The following is a 21246-nucleotide window of genomic DNA, read 5'->3' on the forward strand; positions in this document are numbered from 1 at the left end:
CATGTAAGCCCTTCCTGTCTTAGAATATGTAGCCCCACCGTATTTATGCTGCAAGAGTGACTTAGTTTCGGGAAAACATTATCCCTTGCATTAATTGAGTTACTTTTAATTATATTAATTTGCATTCTTGTTCTTATATAATTTACAATTGTGTCCTTATACGAAAATTAATTCAAGATGGATTAGAGACTTAAATGTTAGACCTAATACCATAAAAATCCTAGAGGAAAACCTAGGTAGTACCATTCAGGACATAGGCATGGGCAAAGACTTCATGTCTAAAACACCAAAAGCAACAGCAGCAAAAGCCAAAATTGACAAATGGGATCTCATTAAACTAAAGAGCTTCTGCACAGCAAAAGAAACTACCATCAGAGTGAACAGGCAACCTACAGAATGGGAGAAAATTTTTGCCATCTACTCATCTGACAAAGGGCTAATATCCAGAACCTACAAAGAACTCAAACAAATTTACAAGAAAAAAACAAACAACCCCATCAAAAAGTGGCAAAGGATATGAACAGACATTTCTCAAAAGAAGACATTCATACAGCCAACAGACACATGAAAAAATGCTCATCATCACTGGCCATCAGAGAAATGCAAATCAAAACCACAATGAGATACCTTCTCACACCAGTTAGAATGGTGATCATTAAAAAGTCAGGAAACAACAGGTGCTGGAGAGGATGTGGAGAAATAGGAACACTTTTACACTGTTGGTGGGATTGTAAACTAGTTCAACCATTATGGAAAACAGTATGGCGATTCCTCAAGGACCTAGAACTAGATGTACCATATGACCCAGCCATCCCATTACTGGGTATATACCCAAAGGATTATAAATTATGCTGCTATAAAGACACATGCACACGTATGTTTATCGCAGCACTATTCACAATAGCAAAGACTTGGAATCAACCCAAATGTCCATCAGTGACAGATTGGGTTAAGAAAATGTGGCACATATACACCATGGAATACTATGCAGCCATAAAAAAGGATGAGTTTGTGTCCTTTGTAGGGACATGGATGCAGCTGGAAACCATCATTCTTAGCAAACTATCACAAGAACAGAAAACCAAACACCGCATGTTCTCACTCATAGGCGGGAACTGAACAATGAGATCACTTGGACTCGGGAAGGGGAACATCACACACCGGGGCCTATCATGGGGAGGGGGGAGGGGGTAGGGATTGCATTGGGAGTTATACCTGATGTAAATGACGAGTTGATGGGTGCAGCACACCAACATGGCACAAGTATACATATGTAACAAACCTGCACGTTGTGCACATGTACCCTACAACTTAAAGTATAATAATAATAAATAAATTTAAAAAATAAATAAATAATTTACAATTGTGCATGGTTTTATAACTATGTAAAAACAAGAACATAAGCCATTTACACCTAGTTACTTTATTTGTACATACTTATTTGATACCATAATATAAACCATGCAACAGAAGAACCCCTAGCATTTTTGTCCCTTGAAAGGATAACCTTACTTTACTCACTGGCTCCCTTTACTCTGTGTGATTTGTGAAGCTCGCCCTGAATACCAAGTGGGGCAGTAAATTGAATCCAAGGCCTATCTATTAGTAAATATTAGAAGACATTGTGAAGTGATGTCAACGTAGCTTAATGTTTATTGGGATGATTTTGAGTAGTCCTATCTGTGTGGGAAGCAGGGGTTCAGAGGAAAATCTGGATTAAGAAGGAAAGTGGGATTTAAATGATTCCTGGAAAATGGTGATGATGATGATCACTAACATTGACGGTGGTGGTAGCTCACATTGTTTGAGCATTTACTAAATAACCTGCAATGGACCAATGCTTTCTATGGATTATTCTACTTAATCTTTAGAGCAATGCTTTGAAGTATAATAAATGCTATTACAATTACCCTATTTTTTTATATAAGAACCCAGGTTAAGTAATTTGCCTGAGCAACTTATCTGGGACTGAAGCCCAAGTATGTTGCATCCCAGCCCAAGAGCTGAATCTTCTCAAGGAAAAGGAGACGGACAGGGAGGATATTCCAAGCCAGAAAGCTAATATGGACCCAGGTGTGAAGGAAGGGATGTGTGTGCATCTGTGTGTGAGAGTTCCGGGGGAGGAGATGGCGGGGAAGTCAGAGGCCAGTTATAGAGCCTGACAGAGGAGCCAAGACTATGAAATATTGGGAAAGCAATGGGAAAAAAAGAATGAGATAACTTTCTTATACCGATGATGGGAGTTTGATAGGACATCCTGAGGATGGAACAAGTAGGAGAATGGAGCACATGAGAAACATATATTTAGAAAAGAAACACATACACTTGTGTGTGTGCGTGTGCATGCATGTGGGTTTGTGTGTGTGTGTGCATGTGTAATTGGATATTGGAATGCACAGAAGCAATCTGGAAAGATATAATTTAAATTATAAAAATGCCCACTTCTGCCAAGGATATAGGAGTTAATGGTAATGGTCAAAGGGAACTTGAGATTTGATCTAATATTTGCATTTTCAAGCAAGGTGACTGCATTCATGCATGTACTTAAGTAATTTTGAAAAGGCTAGGATACTGATTCAAGCAGTTAAAAATGAAATGTAGGATAATATGGGATTTTTTTTTTTTTGAGATGGAACCTCACTCTGTCACTCAGGCTGAAGTGCAGTAGCATAATCTCTGCTACTGCAACTTCGGCCTCCTGGGTTCAAGCGATCCTCCCACCTCAGCCTCCCAAGTAGTTGGGACCACAGGTGTGTGTCACTATGCCTGGCTAATTTTTTGTAGTTTTGGTAGAGACGGGATTTCACCATGTTGCCCAGGCTGGTCTCAAACTCCTGAGCCCAAGTGATCCACCCGTGTCCACTTTCCAAAGTGCTGGGATTATAGATGCCAGTCACTGCATCTGGCAATATAGGAATTTCTTATTCTGATTAGTCCCATCTCCAGAATCCTAGACTGGAAGATTTCGGGATCCTTTTTGGAGGAAGCGATGTGATGCAAAGGATAAGGGAAAGAAATGAAATGTCACTTAACTGGTGGGGAAGACAGGATGCTTGTTGATTAGTTCCATTCATGAAAGACCATGGAGAGTTTTTTAAATCTGAGCATTGGCACAGGGGTTTACAGGGCATTCTGGTAAAGAAATCTCCCTCCTCGGTTTCCTGGTCCAAAGGTGGAGGACCAGGAATGGGAAGGAAAGGCCATCACTGTGTTCTCATTTAGCAATGTCTCCTCCCAGAGCCAGGCTAGGAAACAAGTTCTCTGGGTGGTTGTTCATTGTGTTTTAAATATACATACAAAACTCTGAATGGTAAATTTTTGTGTTGTAGATGGAGACGAGAGATCTGGACTTCTGAACTTCTACCAGAAAAGATAAAATGTGCAAGCCCTTCAGAACACTGGGGAGGTCAGGCTGAACTGCAGTGGGAGAGGAGAAGAGATGCTGGCGTGAAGGGGTACGTAGCAGTGAGACCATAAACCCAGTGTGCACTACCCCAGTGTTTCCTTCATTTCCAAGCTCATCAGTGTGATCGGGAATATCATGTGCTATAGCTGTGGTATGTGGCTGTGGAAGGGACTTTGCTGTGACAAAGCAATAGGGAGGATGTTTTCCAGCTGTCTGAGGGATTCTGTCCATGATACACTGGCAGCAGGGCCACATCAAGATCAGGACAAGTTAGGAGCCCATGAGCATAAAGGGAAACCATTTACATTTTCAGAGCACTCATCATGGGCCAGGCACAGCTTTAAGCACTTTAATGGGTTAGTTCATTCAATTATCACAACACCACCATGAGGTGGGAACTGCTGTTGCCTCATCTGAGGGATGACACCACCTCCAAGTACAAAGAACCTGGCAATAACTGAAAGAGGATGTGGCAGTAATGATTCTACTTCTCTTCAGTTCCCACCACTTTGCTTCCTCTTCTGTACTTTTCGTAGATTTTTTTTTCATAGAATTATAAATCTTCACACTGAAAGGAAATTGCGTCGATGGGATATCAGTATAGGCCACTATGGCAGATCATATTTTTCAACATAGGTCACAGTGATGGCTCCTCCAAAACCTTGCTACTCCTCCATCAGGTGGAGAAGTCTATTTTCCCTCTCCTTGAATCTGAGCAGGACACAGTGACTGCCTTGACATAAAGAATGTGGCAAAGTGATGCCAAGTGACAGCAAAGTCTTGATTAGCAAAGGGACGGGGTTTCCACCAGGCTCTGTAAACCTCTTAGGATACATGTCCTTGAGACCCAGCCACCATGTTTCTGGGAAGCCAGGCCCTGCAGAGAGGCTACATGTCGGTGCTCCAGTTGACAGCCCCATGACATGGTACTTAGAAGGCTGGCTCCAGCCCCCAGCCTTTGAGCTGCCCCAGCTGATGCTGAATGGAGCAGAAATAAGCTGTCCCTGCTGAACCATCCCTGCTGAGCCCTGCCCCTATAACAGATTCATCAGCAAAATTAACACTGTTGTTTTCAGCTATCTCATTTAAACCCACAGCAACACTGTTTAAGTGTAAGATATCATTACACTTGTTTACAAGTAAGAAAACAGAATTTGAGTGAGATAAACTGACTTACCCAAGGCCACACAACTATTGAATGTGTTGCTGGAGTTTAAACCCGGGGCTATCTGATTTCAAGCTTGTGAGGTTCACCACTGCTCTAACCACGCATTCTTTCTGAGCTGGGATCTGGGCCTTAGCTGCCCTGTAGACAAAACTGCTCTCAGAGAAAGAAAACCGTTGCAGAGTAAGAGGAACAAGAGAGAAAAATGTTAGAGAACTATCTCTGCACAATATGTTGCTGCTCTATTTCTTAATTTGGACCCTGGATGGATGCCTCCTGTTCTGACTTAAATGTAGGGTTCTCTCAGGAAGCTGTCTACCTTCCCTCCATGAATTTAAATCCTGTGGTATCTGCTCATATTACACAATATTCTTTTCCCTATCATGTAAAATAATCATTATGTGATTCATGTTTTTTTTATTTTATTTTATTTTTTTATTTTTATGTTTTGAGACGGAGTCTCACTCTGTTGCCCAGGCTGGAGTGCAGTGACGTGATCTCAGCTCACTGCAGGCTCCGCCTCCTGGGTTCATGCCATTCTCCTGCTTCAGCCTCTCGAGTAACTGGGACTACAGGGTCCCGCCACCACACCTAGCTAATTTTTTGTATTTTGTATTTTTAGTAGAGACAGGGTTTCACCGTGTTAGCCAGGATGGTCTTGATCTCCTGAACTCACGATCCACCGGCCTCGGCCTCCCAAAGTGCTAGGATTACAGGCGTGAGCCACCACCCCTGGCATCATTACGTGATTCTGTGATCGATGTCTCTATCCCTTGTTTTATTTTGGGAAGGCCTGCGATTGGTCTGTCTTTCCTGTTCCTCACCTCTTTTCTTCTAGCAAAGACCCTTACCTGAGCAGACAGCTAATAAATGCATGTTAAATAAACACCAGAGAGCATTAGATGTGAATTTTCTTGATAATAATGATGACAGAGTAAGGAAGTGCATAGTTCCAGGTATACATACTGAAGTCCTATCATGATGCTGTAGGTTTGTCTTTTGAGGCCAAAGATTTATTTCTCACTTCCTCTGTCCTTCCTGTTAGATAAAACACCCCTGTGCTTGACTTTCATAAATAAATTACTTCAGTAAAATGCAGTTGTAAACTAAACAATAACAGGAACTGCCACAGGACTCTGAGATACAATATTTCACTAGGTTATTATCCAAGCAAAAAATATTTTCAAGAGGGGAAAAGCCAATATACAACATTGGAGAACTGATGACCACAGCATCTGTTGTCATATTTAATAATCACAACAGCGCTATACAGGTGGGATTGTTATTGTTGTCATTTTACAGATGGGGAAACTGAGTCTTACGAGGTTGTCACTTGCTCTACATCACCCAGTTAGGCAGCGTCAAAGGTGGAATTTGGAGCAGGCCGTGTGACTTCACAGGGCCCTGTCCCCAGCACCCCATGCTTAGGTGACCTACATGCTTGGCAGAAATAGCTGCCTCTACCAAGTATGGCCAGGCCAGGTATGGTGGCTCATGTCTGTAATCTCAGTCCTTTGGGAGGCTAGGGCAGGAGGATTGCTTGAGGACAGGAGTTCAAGATCAGCTTGCGCACTATCTCTACAAAAGTTTCTTTAACAACAACAAAAATAAGGTATAGCCAGAGCTCCTGGGGCTTGGCCTCCCTCCCTTGCCCTTGCCACAGTGTGACTGAAGGTCTGGAGTGAGGCTGTGTTATAGAAGGGCAGGCTGGAGGGATGACATCGCTGAAGGAGAATTCTTGGCAAGCAGTCAGTCCGTCAGCCACCTTTGGGTAGTCCCCACTTTTAACTGGGTTTCTAGGGATGGTTAGTTTTTAATACCAACTGAGTGACCCATCCCCTTCTCCACCTTGACTGAGTCTTGAAGTCCCCCTCAAAAGCTAGGTTTTTGTGCCCTATTTCATGGTACCCCAAGGAGTGCTCTGGCACCATCTAGAGTGAGCCCTGGTCCTCTGCACATCTGAATGAAGTCCTCCAGACCCTGCTGCGCCCTGTTGCAAACAATGTATCCTCTCTTGGACACAGTCCTTTGAAAATGCCTCCCATACCTTACACCTATACTCCAAGGAGCACAACCTAACCAGCCTCTCCCCCAGACCCCTTTTTTATCTTCTCTTGTTCCCAGGCTTCTCCTGCCCTAAGTGCAATAGAATTTCATAAACTAAATACGATTAACAGAGAATGCTTTATTGTTCCTGTTGTTCTACCTGCTCACTGATGAGCCAGCACTGCCATCAGCAGGCTGAGAATTTTAAAGTGGCTTAATGAAGATGAAATGTACTCCTTTTCTCTTCATTCTCTTTTACCTCTTTATTTTCCTCAATTCTACCCTGTTCTTTCAACCCTAGCAGATGCAGCTTAGAAGCCTGATAGTAATAAGGATAAGCAAGTCTTGCTGGAAAATAACTAGCATTTATTGAAAGCTTGTTGTGTGCAAAAAGAACAAAGCTGGAGGCATCACACTACCTGAATTCAAACTATACTACAAGTTTACAGTAACCAAAACAGCATGACACTGGTACAAAAACAGACACATAGACCAAAGGAACAGAATAGAGATCTAAGAGATAAGGTCACACATCTGCAAACATCTGATTTTTGACAAACCTGACAAAAGCAAGCAATGGGGAAAGGATTCCCTATTTAATAAATGGTACTGGGAAAACTGGCTGGCCATATGCAGAAAATTGAAACTGGACCCCTTCCTTATACCTTATACAAAAATCAACTCAAGATGGATTAAAGACTTAAATGTGAAACCCAAAACTAAAAATCAGATCTTTGTTCTTTTTGCTTAAGATTGTCTTACCTATACAGACTCTTTTGGTTCCATGTGAATTTTAAAGTAGTTTTTTTGAATTCTGTGAAGAAGTGTCAATGGTAGTTTAATGGGAATGGCATTGAATCTATAAATTACTTTGGGCAGTTTGGCCATTTTCATGATATTGATTCTTCCTGTCCTTGAGCATGGGATGTTTTTCCATTTGTTTGTGTCACCTCTGATTTCTTTGAGCAGTGGTTTGTAGTTCTCCTTGAAGAGGTCCTTCACTTCTCTTGTTAGCTGTATTCCTAGGTATTTTATTCTCTTTATAGCAATTGTGAATGGGAGTTCATTCATGGTTTGGTTCACTGCTTGTCTATTGTTGGTGTATAGGAATGCTTGTGATTTTCACACATTAATTTTGTATCCTGAGACTTTGCTGAAGTTGCTTATCAGCTTAAGAAGCTTTTGGGCTGAGACAATGTGGTTTTCTAGATATAGGATCATGTCATCTTCAAACAAAGGCAGTTTGACTTCCTCTCTTCCTATTTGATTCCGTTTATATCTTTCTCTGGCTTGATTACCCTGACCAGAAATTCCAATACTATGTTGAATAGGAGTGGTGAGAGAAGGCATCTTTATCTTATGCCAGTTTTCAAGGGGAATGCTTCCAGCTTTTTTCTATTCAGTATGATATTAACTGTAGGTTTGTCATAAATGGCTCTTATTATTTTGAAGTATGTTCCATCAGTGCCTAGTTTATTGAGAGTTTTTAACATAAAGGGATGTGGAGTTTTATTGGAGGCCTTTTCCACATCCATTGAGATAATAATGTAGTTTTTATCTTTAGTTCTGTTTATATGATGAATTACATTTACTGATTTGCATATGTCGAACCAGCCTTGCATCCCGGGGTTGAAACTGACTTAATCATGGTGAATAAGCTTTTTGATGTGCTGCTGGATTTGGTTTGCCAGTATTTTATTGAGCATTTTTGTATCAATGTTCATCAGGGATATTGGCCTGAAGTTTTATTTTTTTGTTGTGTCTCTGCCAGGTTTTGGTATCAGGATGATGCTGGCCTTATAAAATGAGTTAGGGAGAAGTCGCTCCTTTTCAATTGTTTGGTATAGTTTCAGAAGAAATGGTACAAGCTCCTCTTTGTACCTTTGGTAGAATTCAGCTGTAAATCCATCTGGGTTTTTTTGCTTTGTTTTGTTTTGTTGTTGTTTTCTTTTATTTTTGATTGGTAGGCTATTTATGACTGCCTCAGAATTTCAGAACTTGTTATTGGTCTATTCAGGGATTCAGCTTCTTCCTGGTTCAGTCTTGGGAGGGCCTTTGTGTCCAGGAATTTATTCATTTCTGCTAGATTTTCTAGTTTATTTAGGTAGGCACTATTCTTACCCTCATTTTACAGATGAGAAAACCGAAGCACTGAGAAGTAAAGTTACCTGTGTGTCATGGCGTCTGGCACATTCAAGTGTTCAGTGAGTGTTAGCTACTATTTGTTACAATGTTACCTGTGTGTCATGGCGTCTGGCACATTCAAGTGTTCAGTGAGTGTTAGCTACTATTTGTTACAATGAGACTTAGCTTTGGTCAAAAATTGGGATGTGAGTATTTATATGGGCAGGGATGCTCTGAAGCACAATGACGGAGTGGGGAGTGGGATACGAAGGGCAAAGAGGCCATATAGTCTGTGACATGAGCAGGTTACCACTGTGGGCACTGGGCCTCAATCCCACCATTACTGTGACAGACTGTGTAGGATTCATCTTGGAATAGTCCAACTATGGGACTCAGAAGTTAGGATATTCTTGGAAGAAGTTATAGGGACCTTTTTCTTTTTTTTTTTTTTTTTTGAGATGAGGTCTCACTCTGTCGCCCATGCTGGAGTGCAGTGGTGCGATCTCGGCTCACTGCAGCCTCCACTTCCTGGGTTCAAGAATTTTCCTACTTCAGCCTCCTGGGTAGCTGGGATTACAGGCACGCGCCACCACACCCAGCTAATTTTTGTATTTTTAGTGGAGACAGGGTTTCGCGATGTTGGCCAGGCTGGTCTCAAACTCCTGACCTCAGGTGATCTGCCTGCTTCAGCCTCCCAAAGTGCTGGGATTACAGGCATGAGCCACTGCCCCCTTCCCAAATTATAGGGACTTTTTAAAAAAATTATTATACTTTAAGTTCTGAGGTACATGTGCAGAACATGCAGGTTTGTTACATAGGTATACGTGACCCATGGTGGTTTGCCGCACCCATCAACCCGTCATCTACATTAGGTATTTCTCCTAATGTTATCCCTCCCCCAGCCCCCCAACCCCCAACAGGCCACAGCGTGTGATGCTCCCCTACCCTGTGTCCATGTGTTCTCATAGTTCAACTCCCACTTATGAGTGAGAACATGCGGTGTGTGGTTTTTCCGTCACTGTGATAGTTTGCTGAGAATGATGGTTTCCATCTTCATCCATGTCACTGCAAAGGACATGAACTCATCCTTTTTTATGGCTGCGTAGTGTTCTATGGTGTATATGTGCCACATTTTCTTCATCCAGTCTATCATTGATGGGCATTTGGGTTGGTTCCAAGTCTTTGCTATTGTGAACAGTGCTGCAATAGACATGAATGTGCATGTGTCTTTATAGTAGAATGATGTATAATCCTTTGGGTATATACCCAGTAATGGGATTACTAGGTCAAATGGTATTTCTAGTTCTAGTTCCTTGAGAAATCGCTGTACTGTTTTCCACAATGGATGAACTAATTTACACTCCCACCAACTGTGTAAAAGCGTTCCTATTTCTCCACGTCCTCTCCAGCATCTCTTGTTTCCTGACATTTTAATGATTGCCATTCTAACTGGTGTGAGAAGGACTTTTTAAAAAACAACTGTGAACATCATGATTATATCCTGCACGTTGCCACCCATTTTTCCAGGGAAGGAAAGAGGAGAAACCTACTATGCACTATTCCCCCGGCTTCCTGTACTTCCCGTTTGCTCTGGCATCAGCTCTTACATGTGCAACAAACCATCTCCAAACTCAGTAGGAAAACTGAGCCGGGTGCAGTGACTCACACCTGTAATCCCAGCTCTTTGGGAGCCTGAGGTGGGAGGATTGTCTGAGCACAGAAGTTTGAGATCAGCCTGGGCAACATGGTGAAACTGCATTTCTACAAAAGATACAAAAATTAGCCAGGCATGGTGGTGTGCACCTGTAGTCCTGGCTAATAGGGAAGCTAAGGTGGGAGGATCGCTTGAGTCCAGGAGCTCGAGGCTGCAGTGATCCATGATTGTACCACTGCACTCCAGCCTGGGCAACAGAGTGAGATCCTGTCTCAAAAAAAAAAAAAAAAAAAAAAGGACAAGAAATTTATAATAAGTGTCTGTTTAGCTCATGCAGACAGAGGTTAGCTGGGATCTGGCTGATCTAGGTTGGGCTCAGCTAGGTGACGCTGCTTCCTGCACAGGTTCAGCTAGGCTTGGCTTCCCACTGATGTCTGGGTTCAGGCCAGCAACACTTAGCACACTCTAAGTCCAGGTTGGTGGGCGGTGGCTACCTGAGGAAAGCTCTCCTTGTGACAACGGCAAAGGTGCATGAGTATAAGTAGAAGCCCAAGAAACCTTGTAAAGCTTGTGCTTGGAAATGGCACATTGACATTTCTGTATTATTCTATTAGCCAAAGCAAGTCATATGGCCAAACCTAAGTCAAGAGGCAGAGAAATGCATTCTGCCTTTGCTGGAGGAGTTTCCACTGTTGACCTTGGCTTAAGACCAATAAGGCCATCTACCATGCTTCCTCTATCTTCTGCCAAATTGGGCAAACATGATGTGAAATTTAAGTCTTTACCATTGCTAGCTTTAGTTATCACTTTCGGCAAAATCCCAAAACCTTAATGATATTCTAAGTTGTTATTCATGGGAGATGAGATGATACTAAAAGCTGCACACCATAAGGCTCCAGGAATCTCTTTATCTCAGACCCGAGCTGGGAATTGTTACTTTATCTTGTATGATGGCTTTGTTCACCTTAGAATCATGAAGTGTTTGGAGATGGTGAGCTTATTCCTCCACAGTGACAACCTGTTAACACCTCAGCAGCTGCCTCAGATGATTAGACTTGGATTCAGCACACACCAGTTGCCCAAGCTTGTCAGAATGAAATAAGAGTAGCAAGTAGAATGAATAAATTGTCAGTCATATTGATGTGTGTGTTTTTCTAAATTTTAGGAGAAGGTTTTGGTTTCTGCAAAAATGTCTTTTCTGTGCTTCTCCCAATACCTTGGCTCTCTCATCTGGCATGGATGCAATTTAGCTGGAAAGAGAAGAGGCAAAGGCTTTTATGTCGGTTGGAATTTGCAGCCATAAATTTACAGGACTTTTTCCAACTTAGAATGGAAAAGACTTGCTGTTTTATGCTTTTTGTGAGTTGTAAGTCATAAAACATATGCTAGGGGTGGCATCACTGTTGTGTTCTTGGCCGTCTAAAGAAGGTCTGCGGAAGAAACCTAAGCCTTAAATGATTAAATGTCTTTCCAAACACTCATAAGTTATTTATACTGTGTCCTTGCATTGGCTAAGCAAGCAATCAAATGAACCCAGACCTTGATGCTAGTGTCTTACGGTGCATTCTAATTAAACTATGAATGAAATCATATGCCTTATGCATACCGTTAAGATGCCTGCATGCTTAGTGGCTTGCTTCTGTCTGTATAAATTCACGGGCCACACCTGGCAGTCACAGGCCTCCCCTCTCCTCCCTGAGCCCGGTCCCCAGCAGGGCCAGAGAGGCTGCCATGGCCCAGTGAGAGTCAGGGGAAGGCGAGTCAGGTGAAGGAAAGCTGAGAAGAGGATCGTGTGTAGATACGGGCTGTGACATAGCCCTGCTTTGACCATCTAGCTATGCTGTAGGGCCAGGTGGGGCCTGGAGTAGCCTGAGCTCGGGTCTGCTATGAACTCTTTCCACTCCCCCAAGGCCCTGTATAAGTAATGTCACTTTCTATTTGCACAGCAAAATCAGGGACAGTTTTCCAGAGCACGAGATGCCTCCCCTCCCCCAGCCCAACGGATGGTCTACCCTGGTTGGTGGGCCCTTGTTTGTGTCAGAGACAAAACACTCCACAGGGTTCCGGTTAACTGTGGTCCACAGGCCACTGGCAAGTGGAAACAGAGCAGCAGAGCCTTCTGGAGCCACGGAGGGCCTGCTGCTCGCTATGCAATGCCTACTCAGCTGCTGCTGGCCCCCTGCGGGTGGCAGGGCTAGTGATGTACAGAATCCTGGGACTAGTGCCAGCGACCCTAGGGATACCCTGGGTGATCTGGGCATGCACTGCTATGGTGGCCTTTATGGTCAGGAGACGACATGCAGTGAAAAGAAGGGCAGAGCCAGCCCAAAGGGATGTCATCCAGGGTGTGGTCCAAGGAAAGGCCAGAGCCACGATGCAGCCAGCACCCTAGGCCAGTGGGGGGCCTCATGTTGCCCATTCCATAGGCCAGTCCTGGATTGCTCCAAACCCTCTGCCTAGGGTTCTGAGTGAAATAAGCAGGTCTTCCCATCAGGAACTAGGTGAGCTTCTGAAAAAAACACCAAACAGGAAGCCTCCTGAACTTCCGTAAGTGACTGATGCACAGCATGTCCATATACTTCACAGCTGGGGCAGAAGATCAGGGGAAAACTGTGGATGATCTGAATGACAGCAGTGACCATCAGCAACCTGCAGAGCTGCCCAACCAGGAAATTGTCAGATGGAAGCAACGCTTGCAGGCAAAGAAGGAAAGGCTGAAGCAGGCCAAGGCAGGAATGAAACAGTCATGAACGTTGGAGTGAAGTGACTGACCTCCCTGGTCCACACCCCGCCCAGTGTCCTGCATCTGCTAGAGGGTGGTAGAGACCATGCAGAGGATGGGAACTTGGCAGAGGAGGAGAACAGGGCAGCAGGATATGGCGGTCCCCTAGCGTCCCAACCACAAGTCCCTCTGAAGAGTGTGGATGACGATGGTGACTTAGGTGCATCCTCCGAATGTCCTTAGGGGGAGACTGGAGAAGCAGACATGGAATCGTGAGAAGAAATCAAAGGTATAAAGAACTCACAGCACAAGTCCAAAGTCTGATCAGTGAGCAGGCGCCTCTGCAGGGTGCAAGGGCACCGCTGGAGAGGGAGCTCCTGAAGCTGCAACCGACGCTTCCCGTTCTGCCTGATCTCCACCGAGAACACATGATGGGGCCTCATGGGAGTCCACAGAGGAGACGCCTACTGCCTGGACCTTGACCAGAGACTTCACAAGGTGCACATATACATGAACCACGTGTCACACCCACAACCACTACAAGAAGATGGCCCAAGACCTGGCCCAGGAATTGAAGAAAGACACTTCCAGTTTTCAGAGGGAGATCCTCTTCCACGAGAGAACAGCCCAGGAAAGCTAGATGGGCGCTGCAACAACTGGGACAGCACTCCAGGTGCTGCAGAAAGAAAATGACTACAACAGGCAGAAGCCAGCTGACTGCAAGGCCAAGTTGCAGCCTTTCCTGAGTGACCTTTTGGCTCCTAGGGCTCCACCATCCACAGTCCACAGAAGCCCAGAAGTGCCAAGAGGGGCCAGGTGTGGTGGCTCACTCCTGTAATCCCAGCACTTTGGGAGGCCAAGGCAGGTGGATTTCTTGAGGTCAAGAGTTCGAGACCAGCCTGGCCAACATGGCAAAACTCCATCTCTATTAATAATATAAAAGATATATATATAGCCAGGTGTGGTAGTGCATGCCTATAGTCCCAGCTACTCGGGAGGCTGAGGCATGAGAATCACTTGAACCTGGGAGGCAGAGGTTGCAGTGAGCTGAGATTGTGCCACTGCACTCCACCTTAGGTGACAGAGCGAGACTCCATCTCAGAGAAATGAAAAAAGATGTACCAAGGGGACTATGGGCTGCCAGGGCCCCCAGGAGGGAGGTGGGTCACAATGTGAGGGCTTGGGTCCGGAGCACCTGCCGATTTGATTCTGTTTTCCCTTTAGCCAGGTTCTGAATGCCCAGAGCCTCGGCAGAACATCAGCCAATGCTGCTCCCTTTAAAGCACTTTTGATCGCTCTCTCATTAGTTTAGCTACTGTTTATCGATGCTGAAATTGCTCTTGTTGAAGTTTGCTAGTGTTAAGATTGTAAGGTACTGTTTTTCAAATAAAGATTGTTTAATATAAAAAAACAAATGCACAAGGATAAAGTGGAGAGTACCAGATGTATAAGCCAATTAGTAACTGTCACTTCTTGGTGGTGGTTGATTTTGGACAAGGATTTAGATACAGTAATTTATTTGGTGAGTGATTCCAGGAAGGATGGAGGACGGGTAGGGAAATGGGACAAAGAAGGGAAAGAACGAGTGTTAAAGATCAGATGCTGCCATTGGCAATGGGGGTTCAGTGGTGCTGGGAGTGCTGTAAGTTGCTGGAGACGTCACCTCTGAGTGGTTTTACCCACAGAGTGAGGGAGCTGGGGTGTCTGTCCATAGCTTCCTTCCCTCATTGGTGAGGACTGCTCCAAAAGGCAGTAACTTCCTGGCACTTCTGGCCACCCATGAGTGATTCAGGTATGCTCCTGTCACCAGAGAGACTTCAGGAAGAGACTCACGGGTACCTGCAGTGGGAAACCCTTGACATGGATGGGAACAGTGGGTGTGGAGGGGACAAGGGAGGCACCATTAGCATCCACCACAGGGTGCTCAAGAGATTTTGAGGCAAGGAAGGAACGAATTTGTAGCTTTTAAAACTGAACGCAGAAACTGTATGCCTACAAGGTCTTTGGACGGAATGGGGAAATGAGAACTTTTTGTTCATGGCTGTTTACATTACTTAAATGTGGGCACAGTCATACAACGAACCATTATATAACCACTAAAAAATGAGGGCCATCTCCTGTGGTAATATGAAACTCTCTTTGAGTTATAGTTTTGAGTAGAAAAAAGCACAGTACAGACAATACTTAGAATATGCTCCCAGTTTTAAAAAAGCTTTATTTGGGTATAATTTACATACCATAAAGTTTACCTATTTTAAGTGTACCAGTATAGTGTTTTAGTAAATGTATACAGCTTTCCAGAAATTTTGCATAGGTGGAACTATACCATTTGCAGTCTTTTGTGCCTGACTACTCCCACTCAACATAATGTTATTAAAGTCATCCACGTTGTAGCAGGTATCAATAGCTTGTTCTTTTTTTAACACTGAATAGTATTTCACTGCATGGATTTATCACATTTTGTTTATCCGTTCTACATTTGGACTGTTTTTAGTTTTATTGTTATAAGTCATGCTACTGTGAACTCCCACATACAAGTCTTTATGCAGACACACATTTCCACTTCTCCTGAGTAAATACCTATGAGTGGAATTTCTGGGTGATGTGTTAAGTTTATGTTTATTTCTTTAAGAAACTACCCAACTGTTTTCCAAAGAGACTGTACCATTTTATGTTCCCATCAACTATGTATGATGCTTCCAGTTCTCCGAGTCCTCATTGACAGTTGGTAATATCACTCTTTTCTATTTCAGCCATTCTGATAGATGTGTTGTGGCATCTTATTGTGGTTTTAGCCTTTCCCTACAGACTCATGATGTTAAGCGTATTTTCATGTGCTCATTTGCCATTTGCATAGCTTCTTTGATGAAATGTCTGTTCAAATCTTTTGCTTATTTTGTGTTGGGTTGTTTTCCTCCTTCTTGAGTAGTAAGGGTTTGGATCATTGCAATTATTTTCTGTAAGTTCAAAATTATTTCTGAATAAAAAGTTAAAGAGGCAATTCTAGCTCCCATCACACTGCAGCCCCCACCCCCACCCCATCAGAATGGTATACTTGGAAATTGTTTCATAGTGTGGACATCCTCACTGAAAGAATCAAAAGGAAGAGCACGATCAGACTTTAAATCTTTTGTTAAAAATAGTCGTTGTCTGGTAACAATACTCCCTGGATTACTTTTTGTCTGTGAATGGGAAGTTGGTGGTTAAAATGTCCAGGTGTTGAGTAAAGAAAGACGTGAGAGTACTCATGATGATCTTCCTTTCTTCAGTTACTGCAGAAGGTACTCAGCTTCCTCAGCGCTGTCCCTTTGGGGCTGATCAAGAATCACTTGCTTTGTATCCACCTAACAGTGCAAGGTCAGATTCTGAGAATGGAGGAATTGAGGGGAGCTATTCATTCACCACTCCTGCAGGAAGAACACAGGCACCAGTAAGCTCAGCAATAGACTTCCCCTCTCTAATCCACTCCACAGTGGCCTCCCGCACAGTCAGCCCCATTTGTGGGGGTCACCACTCTTCCCCTTGCCCCCAGATCACGACTTCTCTCTAGTTCTCATATAATGAATCATCCGCATGCCTGCAGCTAATTGACTGAGTTCAAGCAAATTAACAGGCTACTCAGCCAATAGCAGATGAAATCAAGAAATATGAGGTGGAAAAGAAGGAAGTTCCCATCCATTTGCCATATTGTGACTTTGGGTCAGTTGGCTTGTACTTCAAGGCGTCTTTCAATTCTTCAAATATTTAGTGAGCATCAACTATTCATTCTTTCTTTCTTTTATGGACACCTAATCTGTACCAGATACTATGTGAGGCTAGTGGGGCTTGGTAGTGAACAAAAGTGGCAGAGTACTTTCCCCTAAGAGGCTTCCATTCGAGTGAGAGAAATAGATTAGAACAATTGGGCAAATAAATACATGATACATGTCAGGTTATAATAGGAATTACAAAATGAAGTAAAACACAATAAAAAAGCAGAGACAGATGGGTGCACAAAAATTCTGGAAGGATGTACTCCCAAGGATTAACAAATAGACCTGTAGCTTTTAAAATTTATATCTTCTAAATGTTCTGTAACAAACATGTATTTCTGTAAAATAAAAAGTTACATTAAATATATAAAAAGCACTGGGTTTGAATGTCCCACATGATTAATTGTGTCACCTGTTTTATCATAATTTTGTTACCAAAAACACTGAAAAGATTCAACTGGAAAATAATACATAGTCTTTATTATCTGGGGTGTGGTTTCAACATATTTTAGGAATTTTGATATCTGGAAATATAAATAAATTATAGAAAACTAGACATGTTTATAAAATGCCTTCCAGATGGGTCATTTGAAATGATGAATAATCTCTTCCAGTTGGTAAATAGCAAAATATGTCGAATAGGTCAGAATAGAAAAATAGTGGCATCACATGCACGAAACAGAGAAGAAAGCATTTGAGCCCAAAATGCTGTTTCTAATGTTGCTTTGTTTTGTTATGTTCTTACTGGCAAATGAAGGGCAAATGTGTGTTTACGAGGTCACACAATAAAATATAAAGTGAAGATTTTAGGCTTTTGGTTAGCTTGGCCCAACGAGACCATTAGGCTTGGAAAAATCAGACAAAAATAAATCATGTTAAGTAAGGTCCAACCCAGGCCGCTTGCCTGGGGCTCAGCTACCTGGGGTGTTTGGACCCATGTTTGGTAGGTGGACAGGAGGTCACTGTGCACACTTGCCCCTTCCTTCCCCTCCTCCCACCCCCCTCCCCAGTGCTTCCACAAGTCTGACTCTGCCTTGTCACTGATTGGCATTGCCTTCCAAAACAAGATGACATGTTTATTTTCTAACATCACTGATTACAATAACAATCACTCACAACAACTGGTGTGGTCAAACAACATCCCACTCCAGATGTCCACCTAAAGCGTCCGCCTCTCACATGATTAAAGTCATTCAATCTCTGGTCTAAAGTAATTTTATGTTTTGTATTTTGGAGACAGGGTTTTGCCCTTTCACCCGGGCTGGAGTGCCGTGGCACAGTCATACCGCACTGCAGCCTGGAACTCCTGGGCTCAAGCATCCTCCCACCTTAGGCTCACAAGCAGCTGGGACTACAGGTGCATCCCGCCATACCCAGCTAATTTTTTTTTTTTTTTTTTTTTTTTGGTAGAGACATGGTCTTGATATGTTGCTCAATCTGGTCTTGAACTCCTGGCCTCAAGTGATCCTCCCACCTCAGCCTCCCAAAAAGTCTCAGGATTACAGGTGTGAGCCATCATGCCCAGCCCTCGTCTACACTGATTTTAAAATCCACTTGGCCATTTCTGGTGCTAGAATAAACCACATCCTATCCAAATATTAACTTCATTTCATGTTTTATAAACTTGGTCATGTAATATTCATCCATTTAAGCACCAACAAAGAAACTCCAATTTGTATCTGTGTGGATTATTAACTGGCTCTGAGCTCTATGACTTTCTGCAGTATTTCCAGCAGGTTTCAAAGTGATCAGTCCTAATAACCTTGAGGTTTGTGTTTTGTTTATTTATTTTTTAATTGCTTGGTGAGTCTAACAACAATGAATCCAACTTGCACTTTCTTATTTTGTGTTCCTAGATAATTCATTATTGAGAAAGCAATGCTAGTTAAGAGAAGGCCTATAATGAGGCACGAATTCTGTTTACAAAGATAAAGTAATTGAAGCAAAAGCTGAAATTTAAAAGTTTGATAGTAGTCAATAAAAATTAAAGAAGGTATACATAGGAATATTTGAAATTAGGCCAAAAACAATACATTGGCTCCCTTTTTCTTATAACAAAAACCAAGTTCACTGAAAGTAATTTATTTCCTTTTATGGAACTACATTTTGCATTATACAAGTTCAATCTTGCTATGAATAGATCTATTAGGCTTTGTTTTGAAAAGTTGCTTTTCTTTTTCTTCTTTGGACTTTTCAAAAGCAGAAGCTACACTGACATGCTCGGTGTGGTATTTGCTGATGCGTGCGTGTGTGTGGTTTTAATTTTTAGGTTTGTTTCCCCTCAACCTTTTCTTTGAGTTAATGTGAATCACAGCTGTATTTTTCATTCCTGAGCACTGTGATTCATTGCCATTGACTTCCTCTGGAGTCCACTACACCACAGAGTCCTGTGGGAACCTGATTAGTCACTGCTGAGCAAGGTACCTTGCATGCTGTGGTCAGCATCAGCTCAAACAACTGTCTTTAGGCAGTGATGAAAGTTGCTGTAGCATCTTCCTTTGGGGAAGTAAGAAAGCTTCCCTTTAGGGGTTCATATGGTTTGTAGCAATCCTTGGATTCATCTTGATAACATACGGGCAAATTTGATGTTGGAAAACATAAACGTCTTATTTGGTTAAGAAGCTTTTGGGTCACACTTCTGCCTTCAAGAAACAGACATTGATCACGGCCCCTTGCCAGTGGCATATAAATAATATTTGTGGATAGCTTGAACCTTACTATATTGATGCAGCTTTGAAAAATTTGGAACAGATTCATTTATCTCAGATATACTTTTATCTAACTTCCTTGAGTCTAATTTTAGAAAATTTCAAGCCAAGGGATTTTTCTTTATAAGCTAGACTTACAAAGAATTCCTAAAGTCATGCCTTAACCATAATCAATTATTCTCCCTAAGTTTCCACTTGCAGTTAGCATTGCTGATTAATAGTTTGTGATCACCTGTTCCAAGGGTGTAGATGTGACCCTACCTCCATTTGATATCACCTAACCTGAAGGGGCTTTGGCATCTACGTCTGCGATAATGAGAACTCTAATTTTCCTGTTCAGAGTATAGGCTCTACAAGTTTAAGGAATTGGAGCAGTTTAAGAGCAGGGACAAATGGTTAACCAGTTAAATAGGCCAAACAGGCCGGGCACGGTGGCTCAAGCCTGTAATCCCAGCACTTTGGGAGGCCGAGACGGGCGGATCACGAGGTCAGGAGATCCAGACCATCCTGGCCTACACGGTGAAACCCCGTCTCTACTAAAAAATACAAAAAACTAGCCGGGCGAGGTAACGGGTGCCTGTAGTCCCAGCTACTCGGAGGCTGAGGCAGGAGAATGGCGTAAACCCGGGAGGTGGAGCTTGGAGTGAGCTGAGATCTGGTCACTGCACTCCAACCTGGGCGACAGAGCGAGACTCCGTCTCAAAAAAAAAAAAAAAAAAATAGGCCAAACAAGGTGTCAGAAGATCAAATTCTGGTCTGATCCTTGGGTAGCCTTGGGAAACAATTTTTGCCTTGCTAGGCCTCAGGCTTTTTATGTGTCTGTTAGCATGGAGAGCTTGAGGTGGAAACGCAAACAGAAAACAGTGCACCCGGGTAGAAGTTGCACATGGTTGCCTTGCAATCAGAACTGGGTCACACAAACAAAAAGCCCGATCGAATATTTCCTGAACATATAGGAAGTATAATTTCTTAACCTCTGCATAAAAGAGGATTGCCAGCCATATTCTGTTGAGACAAGAGGACATTGATACAATTCCTGATGCATCTGAATAACTGAAAGAAGATTTAGAAAATTTGTAAATTTCAGGATGAATAAGAGAAAAGTAAATAAAAACTAAAAATAAGACAATATTAAGTTGTTCAAGAGAGGAACATTTATCATAATATACTGTGTATTTCAGTGATGAATACAATATTGGTATAATTACAATATAACAATATTGGCGTGATTGTAATATCATGTAGAGAAAATGGAGACATAGTCATATAGAGAAAGTGGAGACAAGAAGTGTGCACATTTGCTAGAGCTGGGATGGGGGTAGAGGTGGTAAAGGAGAGTTCAATCCTTGCCTTCCATAATAGGGAATCAACAGTCTAAAATGGAAAATTCCAGAAGTTGCAATACATGTGTTATTACTTGGAAGTAAATACCAACTGGGTTGGTCCATTCCATCTGCTCTAACAAAATACCTTAAACTGAGTAATTTATAAACAATAGAAATGTGTTGCTCACAGTTCTGGAGCCCGGAAATCCTAAATTCAAGGTGCTAGCTGACTCAGTCCCTGGGGAAGGCTCACCCTTTGCTTCAAAGATGAAGCCTTCTAGCTGTGTCCTCACTTGGCAGACGGGGCAAACAAGCTCACTCAGGCCTCTTTTATAAGGGCAGTA

General features: G+C 42.7%; 1 protein-coding gene across 2 annotated transcripts in view; it reads left to right on the forward strand.

The window, feature by feature from the left end:
* The window catches only part of RIN2 (Ras and Rab interactor 2), a 252644-nt gene that overhangs the window by 41486 nt on the left and 189912 nt on the right, over nt 1-21246 (forward strand). For both annotated transcript variants that reach the window (XM_037993964.2, XM_007961294.3), the window contains exon 2: nt 3330-3455. The gene's annotated coding sequence lies outside the window, so the exon portion shown is untranslated. The remainder of the gene's footprint in view (nt 1-3329; nt 3456-21246) is intronic.

This window comes from Chlorocebus sabaeus, chromosome 2, assembly GCF_047675955.1.
Source record: "Chlorocebus sabaeus isolate Y175 chromosome 2, mChlSab1.0.hap1, whole genome shotgun sequence".
NCBI lineage: Eukaryota > Metazoa > Chordata > Mammalia > Primates > Cercopithecidae > Chlorocebus > Chlorocebus sabaeus.